The 27291-nt window shown below is 39.9% G+C and overlaps 2 protein-coding genes and 1 pseudogene across 3 annotated transcripts in view; 2 read left to right on the top strand and 1 right to left on the bottom strand.

Moving 5' to 3' along the window:
* The window catches only part of SEM1 (SEM1 26S proteasome subunit), a 1048205-nt gene that overhangs the window by 551864 nt on the left and 469050 nt on the right, over window positions 1-27291 (top strand). The window lies entirely within an intron of this gene.
* Window positions 1-27291, bottom strand: part of SDHAF3 (succinate dehydrogenase complex assembly factor 3) — a 75967-nt gene that overhangs the window by 42782 nt on the left and 5894 nt on the right. The window lies entirely within an intron of this gene.
* Window positions 2025-2871, top strand: LOC126949967 (40S ribosomal protein S3-like; annotated as a pseudogene). Its single transcript, XR_007724003.1, has one exon. The product of XR_007724003.1 is annotated as a 40S ribosomal protein S3-like (transcript).

The raw sequence follows: 27291 nt of genomic DNA, 5'->3' as shown, positions 1-27291 counted from the left end.
GGGGTTGCAGTGACCTGATACTGTGCCATTGCATCGCAGCCTGGGTGACAGAGCAAGACTTCATCTCAAAATAAATAAATAAATAAACAAACAAACAAATAAAATAATGGCTCATAAGTCACGCAGAGGCCATAAACTTCCTAACCTCCTCAATTGCTCCAATGGATAATATTACTACTGTAAAATGTAAGACTGATGTTTGACATATTTTTCAGACCCTGCATTCTAACAGATCCACTGGCCAGACCCATAAACTGGGACATCTGGTCTTGTGACCTCCCACCCAGGAACTGACTCCATGCAAGAGGACAGATTCAACTCCCTATGATTTCATCCCTAACTTAACCAATCAGCATTCCCCATTCCCTAGTCCATGCCTGAAAACTATCTTTTAAAACTCCTAGCTTCCAAATTTTCAGTGAGGCTGATGTAATAGTAAAACTCCAGTCTCCCATTTAATTGGCTCTATGTGTATTAAACAGTTTCTCCATAAAAAATTCCCCTGTCTTGATAAATTGGCTTCCTCTGGCAGAAGGCAAGTAGAACCCATTGGGGGTTACAGTTGTGGGTTATCAGAGATTGGTGAGGGGGATGAACCAGCAGGGCAGAGAGAATTTTTAGGGCAGTGAAAATATACTGTATACTACCATAAAGATGGATACATGTCATTACACATTTGTCTAAACTCATAGAAAGTAAGAAAACAAGAGTAAACCCTACATGTAAACGATGAACTCTGGGTGATCTTAATGTGTCAATGTAGTGTGAGGGCTCAGAAAATGATACCCCAAAGTAAGGCTCTTTGGTATCCTGACTGGGGAACAGCAGGGAACCAGCGGATGCAAGCTGGTTTTCTCTGAGGACCCCTAATCTGCTTAAAGATGGATGTGGAAAGACCGTACCACAGGAAAAAGAGACTAAAGGTTAACAACCTCACCCAGAGAAGCTTTACCCATTCTTTGGAGGGCTGCTCCCCAAGATATTTTAATCTACAAAACAAGACAACCTTTGTTCACTAGATTTCTTCCTCTCATCCTCCCAAAGCTGTCTGTCCTCACCTCCACTCCCTAGAAGTCCCAAGCCCCTCTTTCTTTCTGCAGCTGCAGATACTATAAAAATTCCAATCATCTGGCCTGAGTCTTTTATTTTGTGAGACTCTTGTGTATATGCACATAATAAATCTGTATGCCTTTCTCCTATTAATCTGTCTGCTTTCAGTTTATCACAGATTCAACTACAGAAACTTCAGAGGGTGCAGTAAAAGTTTCCGTCACCCCTACAGTTTGTTCATCTATTGTAACAAATGTACTACTCCAGTGGGGGATGCTAATAATGGGAGAGGCTATGCATATGTTGGGGCAGAAGGTGTATGGAAAAATCTCTGTGCTTTCCTCTTAATTTTGCCATGAACTAATCTTAAAATATTCAGTCTTAAACAAACAACAGACAGCCAGGCTCGGTGGTGCATGCCTGTAGTTCCAGCTACTGAATATTGTAACCCCACTATTCAGACTACTGCTCAGAAAAAAAGATTCCTAGGCTGGGTGTGGTGGCTCACGCCTGTAATCCCACCACTTTGGGAGGCCACAGTGGGCAGATCACGAGGTCAGGATATCGAGACCATCCTGGCTAACACGGTGAAATCCCGTCTCTACTAAAAATACAAAAAATTAGCCAGGTGTGGTGGCAGGCGCCTGTAGTCCCAGTTACTCGGGAGGCTGAGGCAGGAGAATGGCGTGAACCCAGGAGGCAGAGCTTACAGTGAGCCGAGATCGCGCCATTGCACTCCAGCCTAGGGGACAGAGCGAGACTCCTTCTCGGAAAAAAAAAAGAAAAAAGGATTCCTTTCAAAATATTACTGCTCACTGAAAATGCACCTGGTCACCCAAGAGCTCTGATGGAGCTATACAAGGAGATTAATAATGTTTTCATGCCTACTAACACAACATCCGTTATGTAGCCCCATGGATCAAGAAGTAATTTTGACTTTCAAGTCTCATTTTAAAAATACATTTTGGCTTTCCTTTCGGCAGAGCACGGCGGCAAGATGGCTGTGCAAATTTCCAAGAAGAGGAAGTTTGTCACTGATGGCATGTTCAAAGCTGAACTGAATGAGTTTCTTACTTGGGAGCTGGCTGAAGAATGCTACTCTGGAGTTGAGGTGTGAGTTACACCAACCAGGACAGAAATCATTATCTTAGCCACCAGAACACAGAATGTTCTTGGAGAGAAGGGTCCACGGATTCCGGAACTGACTGCTGTAGTTCAGAAAAGGTTTGGCTTTCCAGAGGGCAGTGTAGAGCTTTATGCTGAAAAGGTGGCCACTAGAGGTCTGTGTGCCATTGCCCAGGCAGAGTCTCTGCGTTACAAACTCCTAGGAGGGCTTGCTGTGCGGAGGGCGTGCTATGGTGTGCTGCAGTTCATCATGGAGAGCGGGGCCAAAGGCTGCGAGGTCGTGGTGTCTGGGAAACTCCGAGGACAGAGGGCTAAATCCATGAAGTTTGTGCATGGCCTGATGATCCACAGGGGAGACCCTGTTAACTACTACATTGATGCTGCTGTGCGCCATGTGTTGCTCAGACAGGGTGTGCTGGGCATCAAGGTGAAGATCATGCTGCCCTAGGACCCAACTGGTAAGACTGGCCCTAAGAAGCCCCTGCCTGACCAAGGGAGCATCCTGGAACCCAAAGATGAGATACTGCCCACCACTCCCATCTCAGAATAGAAGGGTGGGAAGCCAGAGCCACCTGCCGTGCCCCAGTCAGTCCCCACAGCATAACAGGGTCTCCTTGGCAGCTGTATTCTGGAATCTGGATGTTGCTCTGTAAAGACCTTTAATAAAATCTTGTACAAAAACAAAAAATAAAAAAATAAAATAAAAATACAATTTGAGGCCGGGGACGGTGGCTCACGCCTGTAATCCCAGCACTTTGGGAGGCCGAGATGGGTGGATCACGAGGTCAGGAGATTAAGACCATCATGGCTAACACAGTGAAACCCCATCTCCACTAAAAATACAAAAAAAAAAAATTAGCCGGGCATGGTGGTGGCCTCCTGTAGTTCCAGCTACTCAGAGGCTGAGGCAGGAGAATGGCCTGAACCTGGGAGGTGGAGCTTGCAGTGAGCCGAGATCCCGCCACTGCACTCCAGCCTGGGTGTCAGAGCGAGACTCCGTCTCAGAAAAAAAAAAAAAAAAAAAAAATTTGGAAAGACTATAGCTGCCATAGACAGTGATTCCTCTGATGGATCTGGACAAAGTAAATTGAATAACTCCTGGAAAGGATTCACCATTCTAGATGCGATTAACAGCTTTTGTGATTCACGGGAGCAAGTCAAAATATTAACATTAACAGGAGTTTGGAAGAAGTTGATTCTAACCCTCATGGATGACTGAAAAGCTTGAGAATTCAGTGGAGTAAGTAACTGCAGATGTGGTGGAAACAGTAAGAGAACTCTAGTTCAGAAATGAAACCTGAAGATGTGACTGACTTGCTGTAATCTCATTATAAAAGCTGGATGGATGAGTTCTCTCTTATGGATGAGCAAAGAAAGTGATTTCTTGAAATGGAATTTACTCCTGGCAAGGATGCCATGAACAGTGTTGAAATGACAACAGAGGATTTAGAGTATTACATAAACTTAATTGATAAAGCAGCAACAGGACTTGAGGGGACAGACTTCAATTTTGAAAAAAATGACTACTGTGCATAAAAAGGCATCAAACAGCAATGCATACTACAGATAAATCTTTCCTGAGAGTGTCGATTAATGCAGCACACTTTATTGTGCTCTTATTTTAACAAATTGCCACAGCTACCCCTAAACTTCAGCAACCAACCCCCTCATCATTCAGCAGCCATCAACACTGAGGCAAGATTCTTGATCAGTAAAAATATTATGACTTGCTGACAATCATTAGCATTTTGAGCAATATTTTTAAATTAAGGCATGTATATTGTATTTTAAGACATAATGCTATGATACACTTAGAAGATAATAGTGTAAACATAACTTTTATATGCACTGGGAAACCAAAAAATCCACACGACTCATTTTATTGCAATATTCGCTTTTTACCACAATATCTCCAAGGTATACACGTGCAGTTTGCTTCTACTACAGTGGTTTTGCCATTTAGTATACAGTACAAATCTGCAACTATTTATTGTTTGGCAATGCTTTTTATTTTGCAATGAACCCTTCTGGCACCAGTAAGCTTTTAAAAAAAAGTGTTATCTTGAGTGAAAAACTGAAATTTTTTCATTTCTCAAAACCAGTTGATAATAAACATGTAACATGGAGACTACTGCAATCTCACTGACTAAATGTAAATCAAAAGACACCAATCAGCCAGGCACGGTGGCTCACACCTGTAATCCCAGCACTTTGGGTAGACAAAGTGGAAGAATCGCTTGAGCCCAGGAGTTCGAGACCAAAGCCTGGGTAACATAGTGAGACCCCTGTCTCTACAAAAAAAATAGAAAAAAAATAGCCAGGTGTGATGGCACACGCCTGTAGTCCCAGCTACTCAGGAGGCGCAGGTGGGAGGATTAGTTCGGCCTGGGAAGTCAAGGCTGCAGTGAGCCAAAATCATGCTACTGCACTGTAGCCTGGGAGACAAAGTGAGACCCTGTTTCAGGAAAAAAAAAAAAAAAAACACAAATCTACTGATTGTGCATCAGAATCTACTTTTTAAATTACTGTACATGGAGACAACAGGTATAGCTACAGATAACATGTATTTACATATTACACTGAGAAGCACAATTTTTTCATTTAGATCAAATCACTAATCATCTAACTTAATTTCACTCATTTTCATTCTAGGTTATCTTATGCACATATAAAAAGTAAAGCAATAGTTGTTAGACTGTTAACAAAAGAACTACTTTGCAAAACGTTGAATGCTGTTAGCTTTGTATCAGTGATACTAGATGCTTCAAATGGAAAAACCAGTTAAATTAAATCTAGGAACAGGCTGAATTCTTTATCAAATTCATGGAGTCAAAGTAAAACTATTGGTGACTATTTGTTTATTTTTATTTTTTTTAAGAGTCAGGGTCATGCTCTTTCACCCAGGCTGGAGTACAGTAGGGCAATCATAGCTGGCTGCAGCCTCAAACTCCTGGGCTCAAGCAATCCTCCAGCCTCGGCATCCTGGGCAGCTGGGCCTACAGGCATGAGGTGTCATGCCTGGCTAATTTTTAAAACACTGTTGTAGAGACAAGGTCTCTCACTTTGTTGCCCAGACTGGTCTCCATCTCCTGGCTTCAAGTGGTCCTCCGGCTTCAGCCTCCCAAAGTGCTGGGATTATAGTTGCAAGCCACTGTGCCCGGCTGGAAATTCATTCTTAAAGGTGAAACATCTGATGTTATCATGAGTGTTATTGTAAATTCAGTTTTTAAAAAGTTCAGCAGTGGCTCACATCTGTAATTCCAGCACTTTGAAGAGGCTGAGGTGGGTGGATCACCCGGGGTCCAGAATTTGGGACCAGCTTGACAACATGGTTAAACCCCGTCTCTACAAAAATTATCTGGGCATGGTGGCATGTGCCTCTAATCCCAGCTACTTGGGAGGCTGAGTACGAGAATTGCTTGAACCTGGGAGTGAGAGAGGTTGCCGTGAGCCTGCACTCTAGTCTGGGAGGCACAGCAAGACTCTGTCTCAAAACACATAAAAATAGATTACATAAATAAATAAATAAATAAATAAATAAATAAATAAATAGTTCACCACTGAAGATAAGATTATTTTTTACAGTGATAACACATTTTGGTGGAGCAGAGTGCTAAGGTAAGAAACAATGTTCTTATTAGAGTCTTTGAGAGGAATGTACACGCAATTAGTGGTGCGTACACAATTTATAACCATGCCCAAACCGTGACATTCTAATAATCAAAACAGAATCTGCTTTCAAATTGACACTTAGCTAAAAATCTGTATTTATACAGTAAGAGTAATATATAAAATTTTTGTAACAAGATTGCTATTGAGCACAAGCACTTCCCCATGGCAGCATAAGCTTTCCTTTTGGGCTGCCTATCACATAGATTTTAGAAATGCTAGAGCCTTTTCAGAACTAACTTGTAAATCAACCTAAGTATCCTACAATGATGCTGAAATTTCTTACAAACTAGTTACCTAGATTTTGGTTGCATTTTGTTCAAATCAGTAGGAATTATTTAATCAAAGTACTGGACAAATAAAGAAACAAAAAGCTTAAGCTTTTAACAAAGTATTTTTGAAAATAAAGTTTAGGCCGGGCGTGCTGGCTCACGCCTGTAATCTCAGGACTTTGGGAGGCCGAGCTGGATGGATCACGAGGGTCAGGAGTTTGAGACCACCCTGGCTAACACGGTGAAACCCGGTCTCTACTAAAAATACAAGAAATTAGCAGGGCGCAGTGGCAGGCACCTGTAGTCCCAGCTACTCGGGAGGCTGAGGCAGGAGAATGGTGTGAACCTGGGAGGCGGAGCTTGCAGTGAGCCAAGATCACGCTACTGCACTCCAGCCTGGGTGACAGAGCAAGACTCCGTCTCAAAAAAAAAAAACAAAGCTTATAACTAGAAGATAAATTTACTAAAAGAAGAAACAATGAATTATGAGAGCACAAATAATGTACAAGATCTAATTTTGAAATTCTATAACTGCGTCTCTATCTCAACTTCAGAAAACAATCTTTGGAAGGAACTCCTAGTTATAACTGCATATACTTATATTCATACCCAAATAGAAGAAAATTAAAAAGGCCTATGATTTTGAAGCATGTGAATTTGGCAAAACGTTTACAATAATCCTAAGTACAGATAATTTATCTGACAAGTTTTATCTTACAGAAATATCTGTCAAAGAAAACTAATCTAAATGGACACAAAAAGAGTACCTATTGGCTGGGCGTGGTGGCTCATGCCTGTAATCCGAGCACTTTGGGAGGCCGAGGTGGGCAGATCACGAGGTCAAGAGATCAAGACCATCCTGGCTAACACGGTGAAACCCCGTTTCTGCTAAAAATATAAAACATTAGCCAGGTGTGAGAATGGCGTGAACCCGGGAGGTGGAGTTTGCAGTGAGCCCAGATCACGCCTCTGTACTTTGGCCTGGGCGACAGAGTGAGACTCCGTCTCAAAAAAACAAAAAGGTACCTATTAAAATCTTTGGGTTTAAATATTTATAATTTAAACGCAAAAAAAATATTGTTTTGAGAATATCCTCCATTGGGCAACATTTGCCCTGAGTTTCTTTGGTATCCCAGTATCTACAGCAGAATAGTTTTCTCTATTAATCATAAAATGTAACTTCAAAAAAGATATCAGGCAATTAAAAACAATTAGCTAAAACCAAATTGCAAAATCTATATTCTTCAAAGAAAAAAAGTGACACTGTATTATAGACAGGAACAGATAGAAAGTACATAAATATGTCTCAAGAACAATTATTTTCTTTATGTTCTTTTTGTAACATTCATACAATCACAATAAAAAGTGTTTTGCCTTGAAGTATACAAATGTTTTATATTTTGAAAAATTGAGAAGTTATAAAGAACTTTTCATATTTCTAACAACATAATATAATTTATATGTCAATAAATACACATTTCAAAAATGTATGTTTATGATTTCAGTGCTTCTTTTATTCTCAGAAGTGTCCCAGTTTTGACAACAAATTATACAACCAAACTAATAATAGACAGGACAAAACATCAGCACATTTAAAAAGGCCAGACTATTACTGGCCAAAAATAAAAAATGTCATGTTATCTCTTTGCTTTTTAAACTAAATTATTTGGCATCTAGTGTTCGAAAGTAGGGGGAAAAAATAAATTAAAAAAAAAAAGGCCTACTTAAGTTTTCACAAAATTTCTAAATCTCTACTTTTATCTTTTCCAGGTCATCAATGATATAATTCATAATTTCACAATTAATCTGAAAACTATAAAGCTGCATTTTCCTTAAAATTTTTATTATAAATATATTTTGTTGTAGTAAGAACCACAAAAATTTACTTAAAAACAGTCATGTGTTTGATGGCTATCTGCCTTCCAAGATTGGGAAATCCCGAAACAAAGAATCTCTCTTTGTTGGGGTTTTGAACTACTACGAATCATCAGGCTACAGAGCAGGATCTGAAACATGGAAGGCATTTAATAAACATTTATTGAATGAAATAATTTCTTCAATTAGGACAAAGAAAATTTAAGAGAACACTTGACAGCGACAGAGAAAGGAAGCAAGATTCAAAATGGTAATGAGACCATTTTGTGGTCATTCAAAATTCTAGGTAAGTTAACACAAGAGAACGTATGTTGAACCAATTCCTTAATTTCTAAAATAAAGTCAAATAAAATTTCACACGTTGGGTTTCATATATTCATCTATAACTGGTAAATAAATGCCTTCAATATCCCCTAAACTTACTAAGAAAAATGACTTTTACCAAACCAATTATTTAAACACTATTCAGTGATTATCCATGAAGCTTTCAAAAATGGATTAACATTGTATATAGTAGAAAAAATATTTACTCCCTTTTAAAATTAGTTAAAACATATATAAAATATTTAAAGTGGCAACAAATCTATATCAGACAATTCAAATATGAAATGCACTAGTTAGAATGTAAAAAGACAAATACTACTTCAGATAAAATTTAAATGTAAAGTTTTCATTTGGTTACGCCTTCTCAGACGTAAGTATCTTCTGCCATCATGTGGAAATTTCTGAAATTACATGTATATACACACAAAATTAATTTTATCAAGCTCCTAGAACTGACGAAGGTATTCAGCCAAGTTTCCAGATACTAGATTAATGTACACAAATCAGTAGCTCTTCAATACACCAATAGCAACCAAGCAGAGAATCAAATCAAGAACTCAACTCCTTTTACAACAGTTGCAAAAAAAAATAAAATACTTAGGAATATACCTAACCAAGGAGTTGAAAGACCTCTACAAGGAAAACTACAAAACACTGCTGAAAGAAATCACAGATCACACAAACAAATGGAAACACATTCCATGCACATGGATGGGTAACATCAATATTTTGAAAATGACCATACTGCCAAAAGCAATCTACAAATTCAATGCAATCCCCATCAAAACATCAGCACCATTCTTCACAGAATTACAAAAAACAATTCTAAAATCCACATGAAACCAAAGAAGAGCCCACAAAGCCAAAGTAAACTAAGCAAAAAGAACAAATCTGGAGACATCACGCTACCTGATTTCAAACTATAAGACAATAGTCACCAAAACAGCATGACACTGGTATAAAAATAGGCACACAGACCAACAGAACAGAATAGGGAACCCAGAAATAAACCTAAATACTTACAGCCAACTGATCTTTGACAAAGCAAACAAAAAAGTAAAGTGGGGAAAGGACAACCTTTTCAACAAACGGTGCTAGAATAATTGGCTAGCCACATGTAAGAGAATGAAACTGGATCCTCATCTCTCGCATAATGTAAAAATCAACTCAAGATGGATCAAGGACTTAAACCTAAGACCTGAAACTAGAAAAACTCTTGAAGATTAACACTGGAAAAACCTTTCTAGACATTGGCTTCGGCAAGGATTTCATGACCAAGAACCTAAAACCAAATGCAATAAGAACAAAGATAAATAGCTGGGACTGAATTAAACTAGAGAGAAAAGGACAGTCAGCAGAGTAAACAGACAACACACAGAGTGGGAGAAAATCTTCCCAATCTGTACATCTGGCAAAGGACTAATAATCAGAATCAACAATGAACTCAAACAAATCAGTAAGAAAAAACAAACGATCCCATCAAAAAGTGGGCAAAGAACGTAAGTAGAAAATTCTCTAAAGAAGAAATACAAAAAGCCAATGAACGTATGAAAAAACACTCAACATCACTAATGATCAAGGAAATGCAAATCAAAACCACAATGTGATACCGTCTTGCTCCTGCAGGAATGGCCATAATAAAAAATAAATAAAAAAATAATAGATGTTGGCGTGGATGTGGTGATCAGGGGACTTCTACACTGCTAGTGGGAATGTAAACCAATATAGCCACTATGAAAAACAGTGTGGAGATTCCTTAAAGAACTAAAAGTAGAACTACCATTTGATCCAGCAATCCCACTACTGGGTACCTACCCAGAGGAAAAGATAATCTTTTTCATTATTTGAAGAAGATACTTGCACACGCATGTTTATAGCAGCATAATTCACAATTGCAAAATCGTGGAACCAACACAAATGCCCATCAATCAATGAGTGGATAAAGAGTGTATACACACACACACACGCACACACAGTGGAACACTTCTCAGCCCTAAAAAGGAATGAATTAACAGCATGTGCAGTGACCTGGATGAGACTGGAGACTATCATTCCAAGTGACGTAACTCACGAATGGAAAACCAAATATCGTATGTTCTCACTGATATGTGGGAGCTAAGCTGTGAGGTTGCAAAGGCATAAGAATGATACAATGGACTTTGGGGAACTTGCAGGAAAGAGTGGGAGGGGGGTGAGGGATAAAAGACTACAAATATGGTGCAGTGTATACTGCCCGGGTGATGGGTGGACCAAAATGTGACAAATCACCACTAAAGAACTTACTCATGTAATCAAATACCACCTGTATATCAATAACTTATGGAAAAAGAAAAAAAAAGTATCAGACTAGGATATTAGTTTACCCTAACAGTCTCTAATATTTGAAAAGATTAATCCAGTTTTTAAACAAAGTAAATATTCTTAGAAGAATTTAAGAAGGGGCCGGGAGCAGTGGCTGATGCCTGTAATCCCAGCACTTTGGGAGGCGGAGGTGGGTGGATCACTTGAGGTCAGGAGTTCAAGACCAGCCTGGTCAACATGGTGAAACCCCCTTTCTACTAAAAATACAAAAATTAGCCAGATGTGGTGGCGTGCGCCTGTAATCCCAGCTACTCAGGAGACTGAGGTGGGACAATCGCTTGAACCCAGGAGGGAGAGTTTGCAGCAGTGAGCCAAGATCACGCCACTGCACTCCAGCCTGGGCGACAGAGTGAGACTCTGCCAAAAAAAAAAAAAAAAAAAAGAATTTAAGAAGAAAATAATCCTGAAAAGTTGTTCCTTCTTCCTGAGAGAAGATAGTGGTGTTCATTTATACCTTAAGGAAATTGCATGCAGATACTCCATTTCATTTTCTTTCTAAGACTCAGCAGTTATGACTCTTCTAGGTCTTTTCCACTTCAAGATCTTAAATTCCTTAAATACTCTCCTTTTCTCTCCCCTACTTTAGGCACTTAAAACACTACATTAAATGGGAAAAGAAACAGGAGTATTAAGCTACTTTAACTTGTCCTGAATAATTAGAAACTAGAGATGCTTGATACTAGTTTTATAAAGACAAAAAGCTTATTAATAGCCAAATAGCAAAAAAAAAAAAAAAAAAAAAAGGTAAAAACTGAACCAGCTATGCATACGATCATATGCCTAATGGGTTGACGGTATTATCTACATAGAGACATGAATTAAAGTGCTTGGAATAAGCCTAATGCCCTAAATTCTCATATATTCATAAAATACAATTTCAGAATTTAACACTTTGTTTAAATTATTAATCTTTTATAAACACTACAATTCGGGCCAGGCGCAGTGGCTCACGCCTGTAATCCTAGCACTTTGGGAGGTCGAGGTAGGTGGATCACGAGGTCAGGAGCTTGAGACCAGCCTGGCCAATATAGTGAAACAGTGTCTCTACTAAAAATACAAAAAATTAGCCAGGCGTGGTGATATGCGCCTGTAATCCCAGCTACTCGGGAGGCTGAGGCAGGAGAATCACTTGAACTTGGGAGGCAGAGGTTGGAGTGAGCCGAGATAGTGCCACTGCACTTCAGCCCAGGCAATAGTGCAAGAATTCTCTCTCAAAAAAAAAAAAAAAAAAAAAAGACTACAGTTCACACCTTTGATTGCTCAACTTTTTATCCAGCTGTGGTAATTAGCATATTTGGTCTTTGTCAAAAAATAATCACTCATTTTTCTTTTGGCGGGAAAAAGACTTACTGAACACCTATTATAACATACTACTCTCCCAGTAATTTTACAAAGATAAGCAGAACATTTTTGTGTCCTCAATGAACTTACCATCAACTAGTGGCAAAAAGGGGTACATAAGTAACTATAATATAATGTAGATAACATTAAGTACCAAAATAGACTAATCCCAGCACTTTGGGAGGCCGAGGTGGGCGGATCACGAGTGCTGGAGATCAAGACCGTCCTGGCTAACACGGTGAAACCACGTCTCTACTAAAAACACAAAAACTTAGCCAGGCATGGTGGCAGGCACCTGTAGTCTCAGTTACTCGGGAGGCTGAGGCAGGAGAATGGCGTGAACCCGGGAGGCGCAGCTGGCAGTGAGCTGAGATTGCACCACTGCCCTCTAGCCTGGGTGACACAGCAAGACTCTGTCTCAAAAAAAAAAAAAAAAAAAGTACCAAAACAGAAAAATACAATTTGAGGGAAATTAAAAGACATAGAGATTTCTTTCCATTTGAAGAATTAATCAGTTAAGAATTGACAGCACCATATGAAGGTTGTTTTGAAAGACACTTTAGGGTTTGGCCATGCAGAAAAAGACAGTAAAACATTTCAGCCAAATGAACAGCCAGAGTCAAAACAACTTGAGGCCACTTTCAGAGAGCAATGCTCAGTTAAATGACTAGAACACAGAATTCATGACAAAGAACATTTAGATAAACCAGATTTTGCAGTTTTGAATGTCACGTCAAAGAGAGGTCAATGGGAAAACACTGATCGGTTTTGACAAGGGTAATAAAATGATCAAAGTTGTACTTTATAAGGTGACAGTTAAAAGAGACTAAAGGCAAGATTATTTATGAAATAACTGCAAACATCCAGAGGTACTGACCACTGGAATGGAGATAACAGGTCAGAGTTCTGATACTGTAAAGGAAAACAGAATCAACAGGATTTGGCAACTAATAGCATACAGAAGGTAAGAAAGAAGAAAGACTTAGTTAAGAATAATAAAATTACAAAATTTGTTTTCAGAGCACTCTTATCTGGAATTCTTGTCTCCTTCCTGTCAACCTACTTCCTACCCCACATTGACAGCAGGAGGAGGCAGACAAATGCCTAGGCAGATAGGGGCAGGTCCACAGTGAAACCTTAATTTCAAACCAAAGAGTTTAAAGCCTAAAAGTCAAGCTATGAGTCTCAGATAAATCTACAGGCCAGACTGAGAACCTCTCTTTCCGTCTGGTGCCCTTTCCTCCGATTGATCCTTACCCTTCACCTATTTTACATATACCCACCCTTCCCTAATTGGCTTTTTTATACTGTCAGGCCTACCTTTGAGTGGTGCCTTTGTTTTAGCCTTTTTTGCATACTCACAAACCAATCAGCATACACTCCCCCATTCTGAGCCCATAAAAGCCCCAGATTCAGCCATATTTTGGAAATGCCCATCTCCAGGTGTGGGGGACTACCCACCTTCAGGTGGGGGACCACTCACTTTTAGTCCCCTCTCTGCTGAGACCTGTTCTGTTGTTCAACAAAACTCTTCTCTGCTCTTCTCACCCTTTGGTTGTCAGTGTAACCTCATTCTTCCTGGACACAGGACAAGAACTAAGGAACCACCGAACACAGGTAGGAAAAAGGCTGTAACACTGTGGCCTTCTGCCGGCACTGGGCAGCCACCCCATGCACTGGGAAGCAGCGGCAGGGTCGGGCCAGCCCCGGAGGCACTGGCAGAGCAGGGCAGTGGGACTGAATGAGCTGTAACACAGGCAGGCTGGGGAACACTTGGTCCAGACACAGGCTGAGTGTGGATCCTGTGGCAAGCACATGATCTGGGGCAGAGTGCAAGCCAGGAGTGGTCCAATGGGCCTAGTGGGTAGGCGCCTCCTGCAGCGAGCCTGGGCACAAGCGAGGACCAGACGCAGGTGTCGCTGGCCACAGAGGTCTCCAGCTGGCAAAACAGCACGAAAAAAATACCGTGTCAACATTAAAGCTAAAATATCTAACATTTATTGAGCACTTACTATGTGTAAGGCACTGGGCAACTATTATGCATATACTATCTTATTTAATCCTTAACCTTAGAGGTAAGTACTGCTGCTATGCCCATTTTACTGATGAGGAAACCAAGGCTTAGAATGGTTAATCAAATTACCCAAGGTCACAGAGTAAGTGGCTAGATGTTAACCAGTGTCAGATAATTATTAAAAGTGTTAGTCATATTAAATTTAAAATGTAATCTCTCACATGGGTATACATATTTTTAAAATAAACTCAAAGATAAAATGATCTTCAAAAGCCAATGAGGGCTGGTCAGTGGTGGCTCATGCCTGTAATCCTAGTACTTTGGGAGGCCAAGACAGGTGGATCACCTGAGGTGAGGAGTTCGAAACCAGCCTGGTCAACATGGTGAAACCCTATCTCTACTAAAAACACATAAAAAATTAGCCGGGTGTGGTGGCAGGCACCTGTAATCCCATCTACTCGGGAAGCTGAGGCAGGAGAATTGCTTAAACCTGGGAGGCAGATGTTGCAGTGAGCTGAGATTGCACCACTGCACTCCAGCCTGGGTAACAAAGAAAGACTCCGTTTAAAAAAAAAAAAAAAAAAGCCAGTGGGGCTTGGCACAGTGGCTCACACCTGTAATCCTGCACTTTGGGAGGCCAAGGCAGGTGGATCACTTGAGGTCAGGAGTTCGAGACTAGCCTGGCCAACACGGTGAAACCTACTAAAAACACAAAATTAGCTGGGTGTGGTGCCACTTGCCTGTAATCCCAGCTACACGGGAAGCTGAGGCAGGAGAATTGCTCGGACACAGGAGACAGAGGTTGTGGTGAGCCAAGATGGCACCACTGTACTCCAGCCTGGGCAACAAAACAAAACTCCATCTATTAAAAAAAAAAAAAAAAAAAAAAGCAAATAGAATGAGGGTATATGAAGGAATGGCAAGTGACATGGTAGATATATTGAATAGATAATCATAAATTCAATAGCTAAGAAAAAGATACTCTTTCCCTCTTGTACTTACACTCCAAATCATTGTCACACTGCCAAAAGACCAGCATTCACAACAATTATTCTTTAAGACACAATGGGTCTCACTCTCTCAAATATTGATATGTGGCAGGCTCATAAAGTCCTTAAAAATCCTGACTGTATTAATATCTATAACCCCTAAAAAAGAGTAGACATTGAATAACTGAGTAAACAACTGAACTCAGTTGGGCTGCTTCTGTCTAGTCCTCTCCGACATAGCGTGAAAACCCTCACACAGTTCAAGGCCTACATTTTGAATAATTTCTCCATGTCCTTGACTTGAACTTCATCCTGAAATCTCTGCTCCTGACCTGTTGTTTCCTTTCTAGTTTTGAACTTAATAATGTCCTGTGCATTATCCTTGACTCTCAACTTGTTAAAGTCATGGACAAATATAGCTGGCCTGATTTATATTACAAGTGTTTCTCCTAGTTCCTAGAAAATTTCCAAGAGTTCCCTAACCTTACACAGACTCCCTTCTCAGTTATCAGGGAAAGGATTCAATTTCCACGGGCTCTAACAGAACCATGTTAGATCATGAAAGGGTTCTCCTTTGACTGACAATCTAAATCTAGTAGGCTATGCAGAGGATGTGACAGATGTAGACAAGTTCCCAATGTTCTCAGCTTCAGTTTGTATATACTTTCCCAAAGAAAGAATGTAATAAATAGTAGTGAGGCTCCCAGACAGCCCTGAAAAAAAAACCACCACCACCACCAACAAAAAACCCTGTATTTAAAGAAAATGGTGCAGTTAAATATTACACAATAGGAATCACATTCTATTTTATATTTTCAGTATAAATCTACCATTTTATATTAAAGACCAGATCACTGTCTATGGCTAATTCAAGCATTCAAACTAAGAAGATGAATTATCATTACTATCTTCCAAGTATTAAGCAGAGCAATAAATTGCTGGGTATTAAACTACAGTAAGAAGTGAACAAACATTATATTTAAATGCACAATATATATCTACTTCTATAACTACAGACTAAGCTAAAGCAAAATAATTTCAGATTCCAGTTATGCTTTTAAAAGCGAAAAAAAATACTGAATAACTTTTTAAACTTTGCAAAACTTCACACTACCTGTTACTATTTAAGAAAATACAGTTTAAAAATGTACTGTAGTTCAATCTCACACAAACTCTTGCCACCACCTTAATTTAGGCTGTAAATATTTTGATAGCATTTTGTTAAAAAGAGTGGAACTAAAATAAAATAATATGGCAGGTCTTACTTTTTGAATGTACCAAATCTGAATTCTTCACATGAAACATAAATTTTCTTTTCAGATACATGCATCAAGATTTCTAGACATACCCTATTTAAAACAAATTTGATTTATGCAAATACAGGTTTACACAAAGAAACAAATTACAGGTTGATAATTCACTTTTCAAAAGGATTCACAAAAGAACTCTTTTAATTAGTAAGTTTGCCAATATACCTAAAAGTTATATTAAAAAAAAAAAACCGTTTATAAACAACTCTTCAGAAATACACTCAAGGGTATTAATTACAGTTAGTCATAAGAGCATCAAGCTTCAGAAACTCCTATCAGTCTTTGTCTCAAGAGTTGGACAAATATGGCAGGTGAAACCAAATACATTAACTGAAAATGGCATAGAAATGCATATTTAAGATAGCCTCTGATAAATACATTTATATCTATCCTAACAATCGTGAATCTACCAAATTCTTCCTTAAAAATATACACAGGGACTAGGCCAGGCAAGGTGGCTTACGCCTGTAATCCCAGCACTTTGGGAGGCCGAGGTGGGCGGATCATGAGGTCAGGAGATCGAGATCATCCTGGGTAACATGGTGAAACCCCATCTCTACTAAAAATACAAAAAATTAGCCGGGCGGGGTGGCAGGTGCCTGTAGTCCCAGCTACTCGGGAGGCTGAAGCAGGAGAATGTTATGAACCCAGGAGGCGGAGCTTGCTGTGAGCCGAGATTGAGCCACTGCACTCCAGTCTGAGCCACAGAGACTCCATCTCAAAAAAAATATACACACACACACACACACACATATATATACACACATATATATATACACACACACACACACACACACACACACACAGGGACTAGCAAATAATGCAGTCAATATGACTAAAGGTGACCCCAGGAAACCAATGGGCTAAAAGTTACTTTCCCTTCTTTGTACAGGCCATAAGTACAAAAAGAAAAATCCAGAGATCCCCATTAGTGTTGCAGGTATTTTTTTTTTTTTTTTTGAGAGGGAGTCTCGCTCTGTCGCCCAGGCTGGAGTGCAGTGGCGATCTCGGCTCACTGCAAGCTCCGCCTCCCAGGTTCATGCCATTCTCCTATCTCAGCCTCCCCAGTAGCTGGGACTACAGGCACCGGCCACCACGCCCGGGTAATTTTTCTATTTTTAGTAGAGACGGGGTTTCACGTGTTACCCAGGATGGTCTCGATCTCCTGACCTCGTGATTCACCTGCCTCCGCCTCCCAAAGTGCTCGGATTACAGGTGTGAGCCACCGCACCTGGCCTAGTTATTGCAGGTTTTTAAGAAGTGCTCTCACAGGTCGGAGACAACGTCTAAGAAAGGAAATCTAAATTTGATGATCTGGAAATGAAGCATTTTGGAGCAGCTAAGAGAGGCAGGAAGAAGGATCCTAATGTCCACAAACTATCACTGCCAGCTAGTTTCTTGTTCTGTTTAGAGTTGTATCCCAAATCCACAAACACTGGCATCTTAACTGAAGACCAAAATTAGGTATGATGTAGAGTAACCTTACTGATAACAAAAAGCAGCCTTACAATAATAAGGGGGTAAAGCTGAATGAGAAATATGACAAAGATGTAGCCACTTCAGGAAAATCTGACAGTGCAAAGGAGAAAGCTAAAGTTCCTGCGGGCGGGGGGCGGGGGGGAAGAGGAGTAGGATGAACAGGGTGACAGATAGGAGAAAGAAAGGTTTAAGCAAGGGGATATGAAGAAAAAATAAAACTGAGCATCTCTTTCCATGTAAATTCCAGAGCAGGGAAAACATCGTAATACACCTCTCTAAGAATGTGTCTCTGCCCTTACTAGATTTAATTACAAAATCAGAATATGATCACATGGCCGTTTCTAAAAGTGTTCTGAAAATCTTAAGTATGTACATTAAACAGTCGGGGTGTTATAAGAACCCAGAAACTATATCAAACTGGGAAAAATTTCCAAACATTTTAAAGTAAGAACATCTTCTCAGCTGGGTGAGGTGGCTCACACCTGTAATCCCAGCACTTTGAGAGGCCAAGGCAGGCGGGTCATTTGAGGTCAGGAATTCAAGACCAGCCTGGCCAACATGGTGAAACCCTGTCTCTACTAAAAATACAAAAATTAGCCAGGCATGGTGGCAGGTACTTGTAATACCAGCTACTTGCAGGGCTGAGGCAGGAGAATCGCATGAACCTGGGAGGTGGAGGTTGCAGTGAGCCGAGATCATACCACTGCACTCCAGCCTGGGCAACAGAGCAAGACTCCGTCTCAAAAACAAAAGAAGTTCTTTTCACTCTATGCATCTTTCTCTTAGCCTTATAAAAGCATTTAATGATATTCACAGCATTTTTGTTTTCAAGTGTTCATTCTGGTTATTCACCAGTAATCCAGAGTTATCAGTTATATATATCTATAGTTTATAAAATAAATCACATAGACAAACTCTTGAGGCCCATGATTGGAAGTGTGAGGCAATAAACACGATACTTTTTGGAGGGGGCACATTCAAGGCATATGCTGTGAAGTCAGACCCGCAGAGGCTGCATGCAGCTGGCAGCCATCTCACCCAGGTAGCTGCTGTAGCTGTTTCTGCAGGTATGTGTTTGCTATATCATCTGCTGCCATTTTGAGCTTTGGAAAGGGGGCATGGAGCCAGCTACATGAAAAGTGTATGGATTTGTTTTTAAGTGGGATAGTTTTTAAACAAACTATAGACCTTTTCATCAGTAAAGAGTCATTGCACCAAAGTCCAGAAAACGTTCCTACTTAACCTCTGATATGTACAATAATACTCTGGTTTTGGTCTTAGGTTTCTGTGTGTTTATTACAATGAAATGTCTTTTAAAGGAAAATAAACCATACTATAATTTTTAAATTTTTTGAATAAAACATAAACATTTTAGTGTTTTAGAGCTCTGAAAGCAAAGTGCAATTTACTTTAGAAATGCTTTGAGTTGCACTGACTTAGGAGTAAAGAAGAGCAACAACTTGTAAGTGAGGCAAATATCATTCTCCCTCCTCTGGGGTTAAGCTAATTAAATTTACACACAAAGAGAAGAATCTGAAATTTTTCGGGCCTAGGAAAAATAAGAAAGAAGTAGTTTAATCCATTAACATGTGTAAGAGTAACAATGATACCTCAACAGAAAGAAGGTGGTTAACGTAAAAATAAAGGACTGAGGGCAAACTTATAACATGCATTCAGTACTGTTCAGGAAAAAAGGGCAATGAAGCTGTGGAACCCACAAAAATAATCACTAAAGGGATGTTTTCTACTGCAGACACAGTGAGGCCTGATGAAAAAAGCTCTCATGCCTACCCACTCCCTGTCATTTTAATTCCATGTTTACCAGGCAACCTTCTAAACACTATTTCAGTTTTCCAGAAAGCTTAATAGAGGTCCACAATTCCCTGAAGTCAAAGAAGTTCTTAAAAACAAAAGCTCTTTCAGAATTTATCTGGCAGCAAATCCTGACATAAATGTAATAAAGTCTTTATTTACTCCACTTACTGTGAATATTCAAATTTTTTCTGCAGATATACTAATGTATTTGATTACAGTACCACCCTAGATCCCACTCGATGTTTCTTAAAATTCACTAAACACTATTTCTTCACTTTCTAAAATCTAAAAAAAAATACATGATTCTGAGACATATCTGAAAAGGTATCCCCCGTACCCCTGGAAGTAAATATAAATATTCTAACTCCTGGAAATGAGAGCCCTCTTCACTAGCCCCCACTCCCCTAGCAGCAGAAAAAATAAATTAGTCTTCTTCTTTATACTTCAATGTTATATAAATTTAAGTAATGTGAGTCTGTTGCCAAGAATCTGATCATTTCTGGTTATGTTGGTAAAGTCCAACTCCGGACTACAAGATCAATTACCAGACCCTGTATGATCACAATCAAGGTGGCACATACCTATCTAGAATCTCTTTCTGAAGCCTACTGGTTTCTAAGCTAAGGGGAGCCTGTTTGTCTTCCACCCTCCCTGACTGATGTGTCAGAAGACAAACTAACAGTTAACCTATATCCCCTCTCAATCCTACCTCACTGACAGCCTTCATTCACCTTCCACAAAACATAGGGGAAAAAGGTAAAAAATTAAAATAGAATACAGTTACTACATGGTAACTTAATTTTTATCAAATTAAGTTAGTGGAAAATCATTGAATATTTAAGTATGATCTCTAAGAAATTAAATGTAAGATTCTTCATGTTGCTTAACAAGACATAATACTAGACCAGATAGATTACACTGATGACAGGTACCAAATAGATAATCATGATGATTTTCTGATCTCGGTTTACAGTCCTAAAGATTCCAAATATTTTTTCTAATGGTTAAGTAAAAAAGAAATATTTAGATAAATTTTGAATCTACACATTTAGATTTTCATTTATTTAATTTAGAAAACAAGAAATCATACAAAACATATAGATGACATTAGCATTTATTAAACATGAAGAAGTCTGAGTTGAACCTACAAAATTTTAAAAGCAAAATTAGGAAATGTATATATAAGGTGCTAGTAGCTGACTCACTGAGCATGTCTGCCTCAAGTCCTCTGTGAAATACGACTGGTAAAAATATTAAGTATATCCAGTGCATTTTAAAAATTATCCTTAATAACTTTCTTATAATTACCAAACACCTGATATTTGCAGAGAATCAAGAAAATTTGAGGTACACAGAAGAAAATTACAATCATTCTTAATCTTATCATCCAAAGATAAAGTTTATATGTAATTATGTTACAGTTTTTCCATGTTATTAGTTCTTCTGAAACACCATTTCTAATAACTGCATACTAACCCATCCATCATGTGGCTATAATTTCATTATTCTATCATTGGATATTTACAGTAATTTAAAATTCTCACTTTACTATAGATATGCAACACAGCAATTAACATCTTTGTACATAAATCACAGAATGACCTATTAGAATCTCTTTTGCCCATTTCTTTTAGTAAAGCTTTAAATTTTTTCCTATTGAGCTAAATAAGTTCTTTTCATATTAATGTGGCCAATCACATATTAATCCTAAACATTCCATTTGTCTTTATACTTCAACCAAGCCATCTGATTCAATAGTTTAACTCACCTCATAATATAATCACATCTTAAGAGGTAAAAAGGAACTTTTGGTCCATCCCTAATTCAGGGGCAAAATATTATTTTCCCTCTTGAGACAACTAAGGCCCAAAGAAACCTTTCAAAAAAGAGTTATGTGCCTGATTATTAAGAAAGTTTAACAGTTACAGCCCAGCAATTTCCATTCTCATCTCATTACTGAAAACAATCTTTCAAATAGAAATATCAGGCAATTAGCACTTCAGGCTAACAGTGTAGAAGGGCTTAAAATAAAAAGCAATGTACTCTTTTCTGTGTATCTCCTCTGAGGACATTTTTTGTTTTATTTTGGTCTCTTTCATGTTTCAAATGTCTTGAGAATTTTGGTTATCTGTCCACATTTATGAATAAAGCAATAAGAAACTAACCAAGAACTATACAGATAGATAGGCTTGTTGATTGGGAAATTACTTTTAGGGTTAATCTTGCCTGTATTTGCTTCCCGCTCCTGATTTCCTACCTAACCTGGTGTTTGAGTTCACTTGGTTTTGGCAGCTTGGCTATCTCTTTAGGTGTATTCTCTGTATTCTGAACTGTGGCCTCCTCTGTCTGCTTTGCTTCATTATTTACACTGTTCTGCTTTCCATCTTCAGAAAATCTGTTGAAATTGCTTGGCTGCTAATGGCTCCATTCTTGTTCTCTAGTCATTATGGATTATTCCTTTTAAAAATTGCTTTACTACTAGTTTAGTCTGGCTTTGGAAGGGAGAGGAAATAAAAAATAAGCTCTTGTGATATTCCCAGTCTGCCATCTTTACTTGGAAATCCTTTCACGTTAAAGATGAAGAAACTAAGGCCTATGGAAGCAAAATGACTTGTTTGATATTGATGCAGGTTTTTTCACTGTCCTGTTGCCAGCCGGAAATCTTCTCTGGCGGGTAGCAGCCCTGCCCAGGCCTCACTTAGTTCTGAGCTGGCCACTAGGCTTGCTCTGCCCACCCAGGCTGGCAGGCTGCGCTCGGCTCACGCTGCCAGCCTGGCTCCCATGTCTACTGAGGGTGAGCCAGGCACAGAGCAGCAAGGGATATGTGAGCAAGCGAGTGTGGGATCCAGCCATGGTGCACAGCCAGGTGTGCCAGCTGCTGTGGTGGGTCTGTGGTGGGGTGGGCAGCTCCAGGCACTGGCTTCGTGCGAGGCTGTGGCTGGACCAGGCATACCACAGTGGTTTCCACCTTGGGTGCCAGCATCAGGATGAGGGGAAGGCAGTGGTGCCTGAAAACTTGGCGATGCCAGCAACTGTGGAGCCCCAAAGGGGGTGTTACAGCATGTGAAACCTCGTCTTTACTAAAAATATAAAAACTAGTTGGGTGTGGTGGTGGATGCCTGTAATCCCAGCTACTCGGGAGGCTGAGGCAGGAGAACTGCTTGAACCCAGAAGGAGGTTTCAGTGAGCCCACACAGTGACACCGCACTCCAGTCTCGGCGACAGAGGGAGACTCAGTCTCAAAAAAAAAGAAAAAAAAACTTGATGTAGAAAACATGTATGTGTGACAAATCACCATTGAATAAACCATCACAAAAACACCAACGAGTAAAAGGCAGAATTAACAATCTGACTGAGACCCAATTGACCCACTCATACTTGAGAGACATATCCCTGACACATACAATCCATTCACTAAACAGAGAGGCAATTCATTCCTTTTCTCCTGCAAGCTAAAATTATAAATCGAGATGTTCAAAAGTAACAAAATTAAGTCCACAAATTAGGTAAGAGAAGCATACATTTATAAAAACTAGCCAAATATCCATCCGATCCTAATTATATTAAGAAAACTCTAAATATAGGTGACATGCCACTTAATACATTTGTATGTGTGATACATACATACAAATGATGATCCACTTCAAAATCATATATAAGAGAAAGACAACCCATGAGAGTTTACAAAGGGATGGCTACCTGAAGTCTGAAGCATTTCCTCCTGTCGAACAAATGCGACAAAATAAAATGAGAAAGAAAATGTTATGGTATCTAAATTATCACACAAATATAAAGAATTGAACATAATCAAGTAAGAGCAGTTACAGTCAGTCCATGATACCGGGATCATTGCCTTTACTTGAAGGGAAGAAAAAGAAAATGGATTCTCTTGGATGTGGCAAGATGGCCAAATAGGTACAGCTCCCGAAGGCAGCTCCAAGTGAGACCAACACAGAAGGCGGGTGATTTCCACATTTCCAACTAAGGTACCCTGTTCATCTCACTGGGACTGGTTAGGCAGTGGGTGCAGCCCATGTAGGGCAAGCAGAAGCAGGGTGGGGTGTTGCCTCACCCGGGAAGTGCAAGGAGCGGGGAGAGGTGAGGGGGCTCTCTTTCCCAGCCAAGGGAAGCCATGAGGGACTGTGCTATCTGGCCCAGATACTATGCTTTTCCCATGGTTTTTGTAATCTGAAGACTAGGAGATTCCCTGGTGTGCCTACACCACCAAGGCCCTGGGTTTCAAGCTCAAAGCTGGGTGGCTATTCAGGCAGACACCGAGCTAGCTGCAGGTTTGTTTTTTTATTTCCATACTCCAGTGGTGCCTGGAACCTGGGTGAGACAGAACCGTTCACTCGCCTGGAAAGGGGGCTAAATCCAGGGAACCAAGTGGTCTGGCTCAGTAGGTCCCACTCTCATGAAGGCCAGCAAGCTAAGAGCCACTGGCTTGAAATTCTGGCTGCCAGCACAAGTCTGAAGTTGACCTGGGCCAACAGAGCTTGGTGGGGGGAGGGGCATCCGCCATTACTGAGGCTTGAGTAGGCTCTTTTCCCCTGACGGTACTAAGGACTGGGAGGAACTCAACATAATGCAACAAAGCGGCTGTGGCCAGACTGCCTCTCTAGATTCTTCCTTACTGGGCAGGGCATCTCTGAAAGAAAGGCAGCAGCCCCAGTCAGGGGCTTATAGATAAAACTCCCACCTCCCTGGGATAGAGCACCTGGGGGAAGCAGCACCTGTGGGCATAGCTTCAGCAGACTTAAAAATTCCTGCCTGCCAGCTCTGAAGAGAGCAGTGGATGCTGACAAGGAGGGCTTTCCCAGGACGGTGCTTGAGCTCCACTAAGGGACAAACTGCCTCCTCAACTGGGTCCCTGACCCCCATGCCTCCTGACTGGAAGAGACCTCCCAACAAGGGTTGACAGACACCTCATACAAGAGAGCTCTGGCTGGCATCAGGCCAGTGCGCCTCTGGGATGAAGCTTCAGGAGGAAGGAGCAGGCAGCAATCTTTGCTGTTCTGCAACCTCTGCTGGTGATACCCAGGCAAACAGGGTCTGAAGTAGACCTCCAGCAAACTGCAGCAGACCTGCAGAAGAGGGGCCTGTTAGAAGAAAAACAAACAAACAGAAGGCAGCAACATGAACATCAACAAAAAAGACCCTCACACAAAACCCCATCCAAAGTAAATCCATGAAGATGAGGAAACACCAGCACAAAAATGCTGACAATTTCAAAAATCAGAATGCCTCTTCTCCTCCAAATGATCGCAACTCCTCTCCAGCAAGGACACAAAACTGAATGGAGAATGACTTTGATGAACTGACAGAAGTAGGCTTCAGAAGGTGGGTAATAACAAACTCCTCTAGGCTAAAGGAGCATGTTCTAACCCAATGTAAGGAAGCTAAGAACTCTGACAAAAGGTTACAGGAACTGCTAACTAAAACAACCAGTTTAGAGAAGAACATAAATGACCTGACGGAGATGAAAAACACAGCATGAAAACTTCATGAAGCATACACAAGTATCAAGAGCCAAATCGATAAAGAGGAAGAAAGGATATCAGAGACGGAAGATCAACTTACTGAAATAAGGCGTGGAGACGATATTAGAGAAAAAAGAATGAAAAGGAATGAACAAAGACTGCAAGAAATACGGGACTATGTGAAAAGACCAAGACTATGATTGACTGAGGTTCCTGAAAGTGGTTTCTTTGAAACCAACGAGAACAAGGAGACAACGTACCAGAATCTCTGGGACACAGCTAAAGCAGTGTTTAGAGGGAAATTTATAGCACTAAAATGCCCACATTGGAAAGTGCGAAAGACCTAAAATCAACACCCTACTGTCACAATGAAAAGAACTAGAGAAGCAAGAGCAAACAAATTCAAAAGCTAGCAGAAGACAAGAAATAACTAAGATCAGAGCAGAACTGAAGGAGATAGAGACCTGAAAAACCCTTCAAAAAAAAATCAATGACTCGGAGCTGATTTTTTGAAAAGACTAACTAAATAGACTGCTGACCAGACTAACAAAGAAGAAAAGAGAGAAGAATCAAATAGACACAATAAAAATGATAAAGCATTCCCTTTGAAAACCAGTACTAGACAATGATGACCTTTCTCACCACTCCTATTCAACGTATTATTGGAAGTTCTGGCCAGAGCAATCAGACAAGAGAAAGAAATAAAGGATATCCAAACAGGAAGAAAGGAAGTCAAATTGTCTGTTTGCAGATGACATGATTGTATATTTAGAAAATCCCATCTCAGCCCAAAAACTCCTTAAGCTGATAAACAACTTCAGCAAAGTCTCAGGATATGAAATCAATGTGCAAAAATTGCAAGCATTCCTATACACCAATAATAGATAAGCAGGGAGCCAAATCAGGAGTGAACTCCCATTCACAATTGCTACAAAGAAAATAAAATACCTAGGAATACAACTTACAAGAGACACAAAGGACCTCTTCAAGGAGAACTACAAACCACTGCTCAAAGAAGTAAGAGAGGAAACAAATGGAAAAACCTTCCATGCTCATGGATGGGAAGAATTAATATTGTGAAAACGGCCATACTGCTGAAAGTAATTTATACGTTCAGTGCTATTCCTATCAAGCTACCATTGACTTTCTTCACATAACTAGAAAAAAAATTACTTTGAATTTCATATGGAACCAAAAAAGAGCCCGCATAGCCAAAACAATCCTAAGCAAAAATAACAAGGCTGAAGGCATCACGCTACCTGACTTCAAACTATACTACAAGGCTACAGTAACCAAAAGAGCTTGGTACTGGTACCAAAACAGACATATAGATGAATGGAACAAAACAGAGGCCTCAGAAATAACACCACACATCTACAATCATCTCATCTTTGACAAACCTGACAAAAACATGCAATGGGGAAAGAATTTCCTATTTAATAAACGGTGCTGGGAAAACTGGCTAGCCATATGCAGAAAACAGAAACTGGACTCCTTCCTTACACCTTAAGACCAACTCAAGATGGATTAAAGACTTAAACGTAAAATCTAAAACCAAAAAACCCTAAAAAAAAACCTAGGCAATACCATTCAGGACACAGGCATGGGCAAAGACTTCACGATTAAAACACCAAAAGCAATGGCAACAAAAACCAAAATTGACAAATGGGATCTACTTAAATTAAAGAGCTGCTCAGCAAAAGAAACTATCATCAGAGTGAACAGGCAACCTACAGAATGGGAGAAAATTTTTGCAATATATCCGTTTGACAAAGGGCTAATATCCAGAATCTACAAAAGGAACTTAAATTTACAAGAAAAAAAAAAACCATCAAAAAGTGGGCAAAGGATATGAACACACACTTCTCAAAAAAAAAAAAGACATTTATGCTGCCAACAAACATGAAAAAAAGCTCATCATCACTGGTCATTAGAGAAATGCAAATCAAAACCACAATGACATACCATCTCATGCCAATTAGAATGGCAATCATTAAAAAGTCAGGAAACAACAGATGCTGGAGAGAATGTGGAGAAATATAAACACTTTTTACACTGCTGGTAGGAGCGTAAATTACTTCAACCATTGTGGAAGATAGTGTGGTGATTCCTCAAGGATCTGGAACCAGAAATACCGTTTGACCCAGCAATTCCACTACCAGGTATATACCCAAAGGATTATAAATC

Source organism: Macaca thibetana, chromosome 3, assembly GCF_024542745.1.
Source record: "Macaca thibetana thibetana isolate TM-01 chromosome 3, ASM2454274v1, whole genome shotgun sequence".
NCBI classification, from domain to species: Eukaryota; Metazoa; Chordata; class Mammalia; order Primates; family Cercopithecidae; genus Macaca; species Macaca thibetana.
The sequence above is the reverse complement of the archived record's forward strand: the minus strand, read 5'-3'. Positions and strand labels throughout refer to the sequence as shown.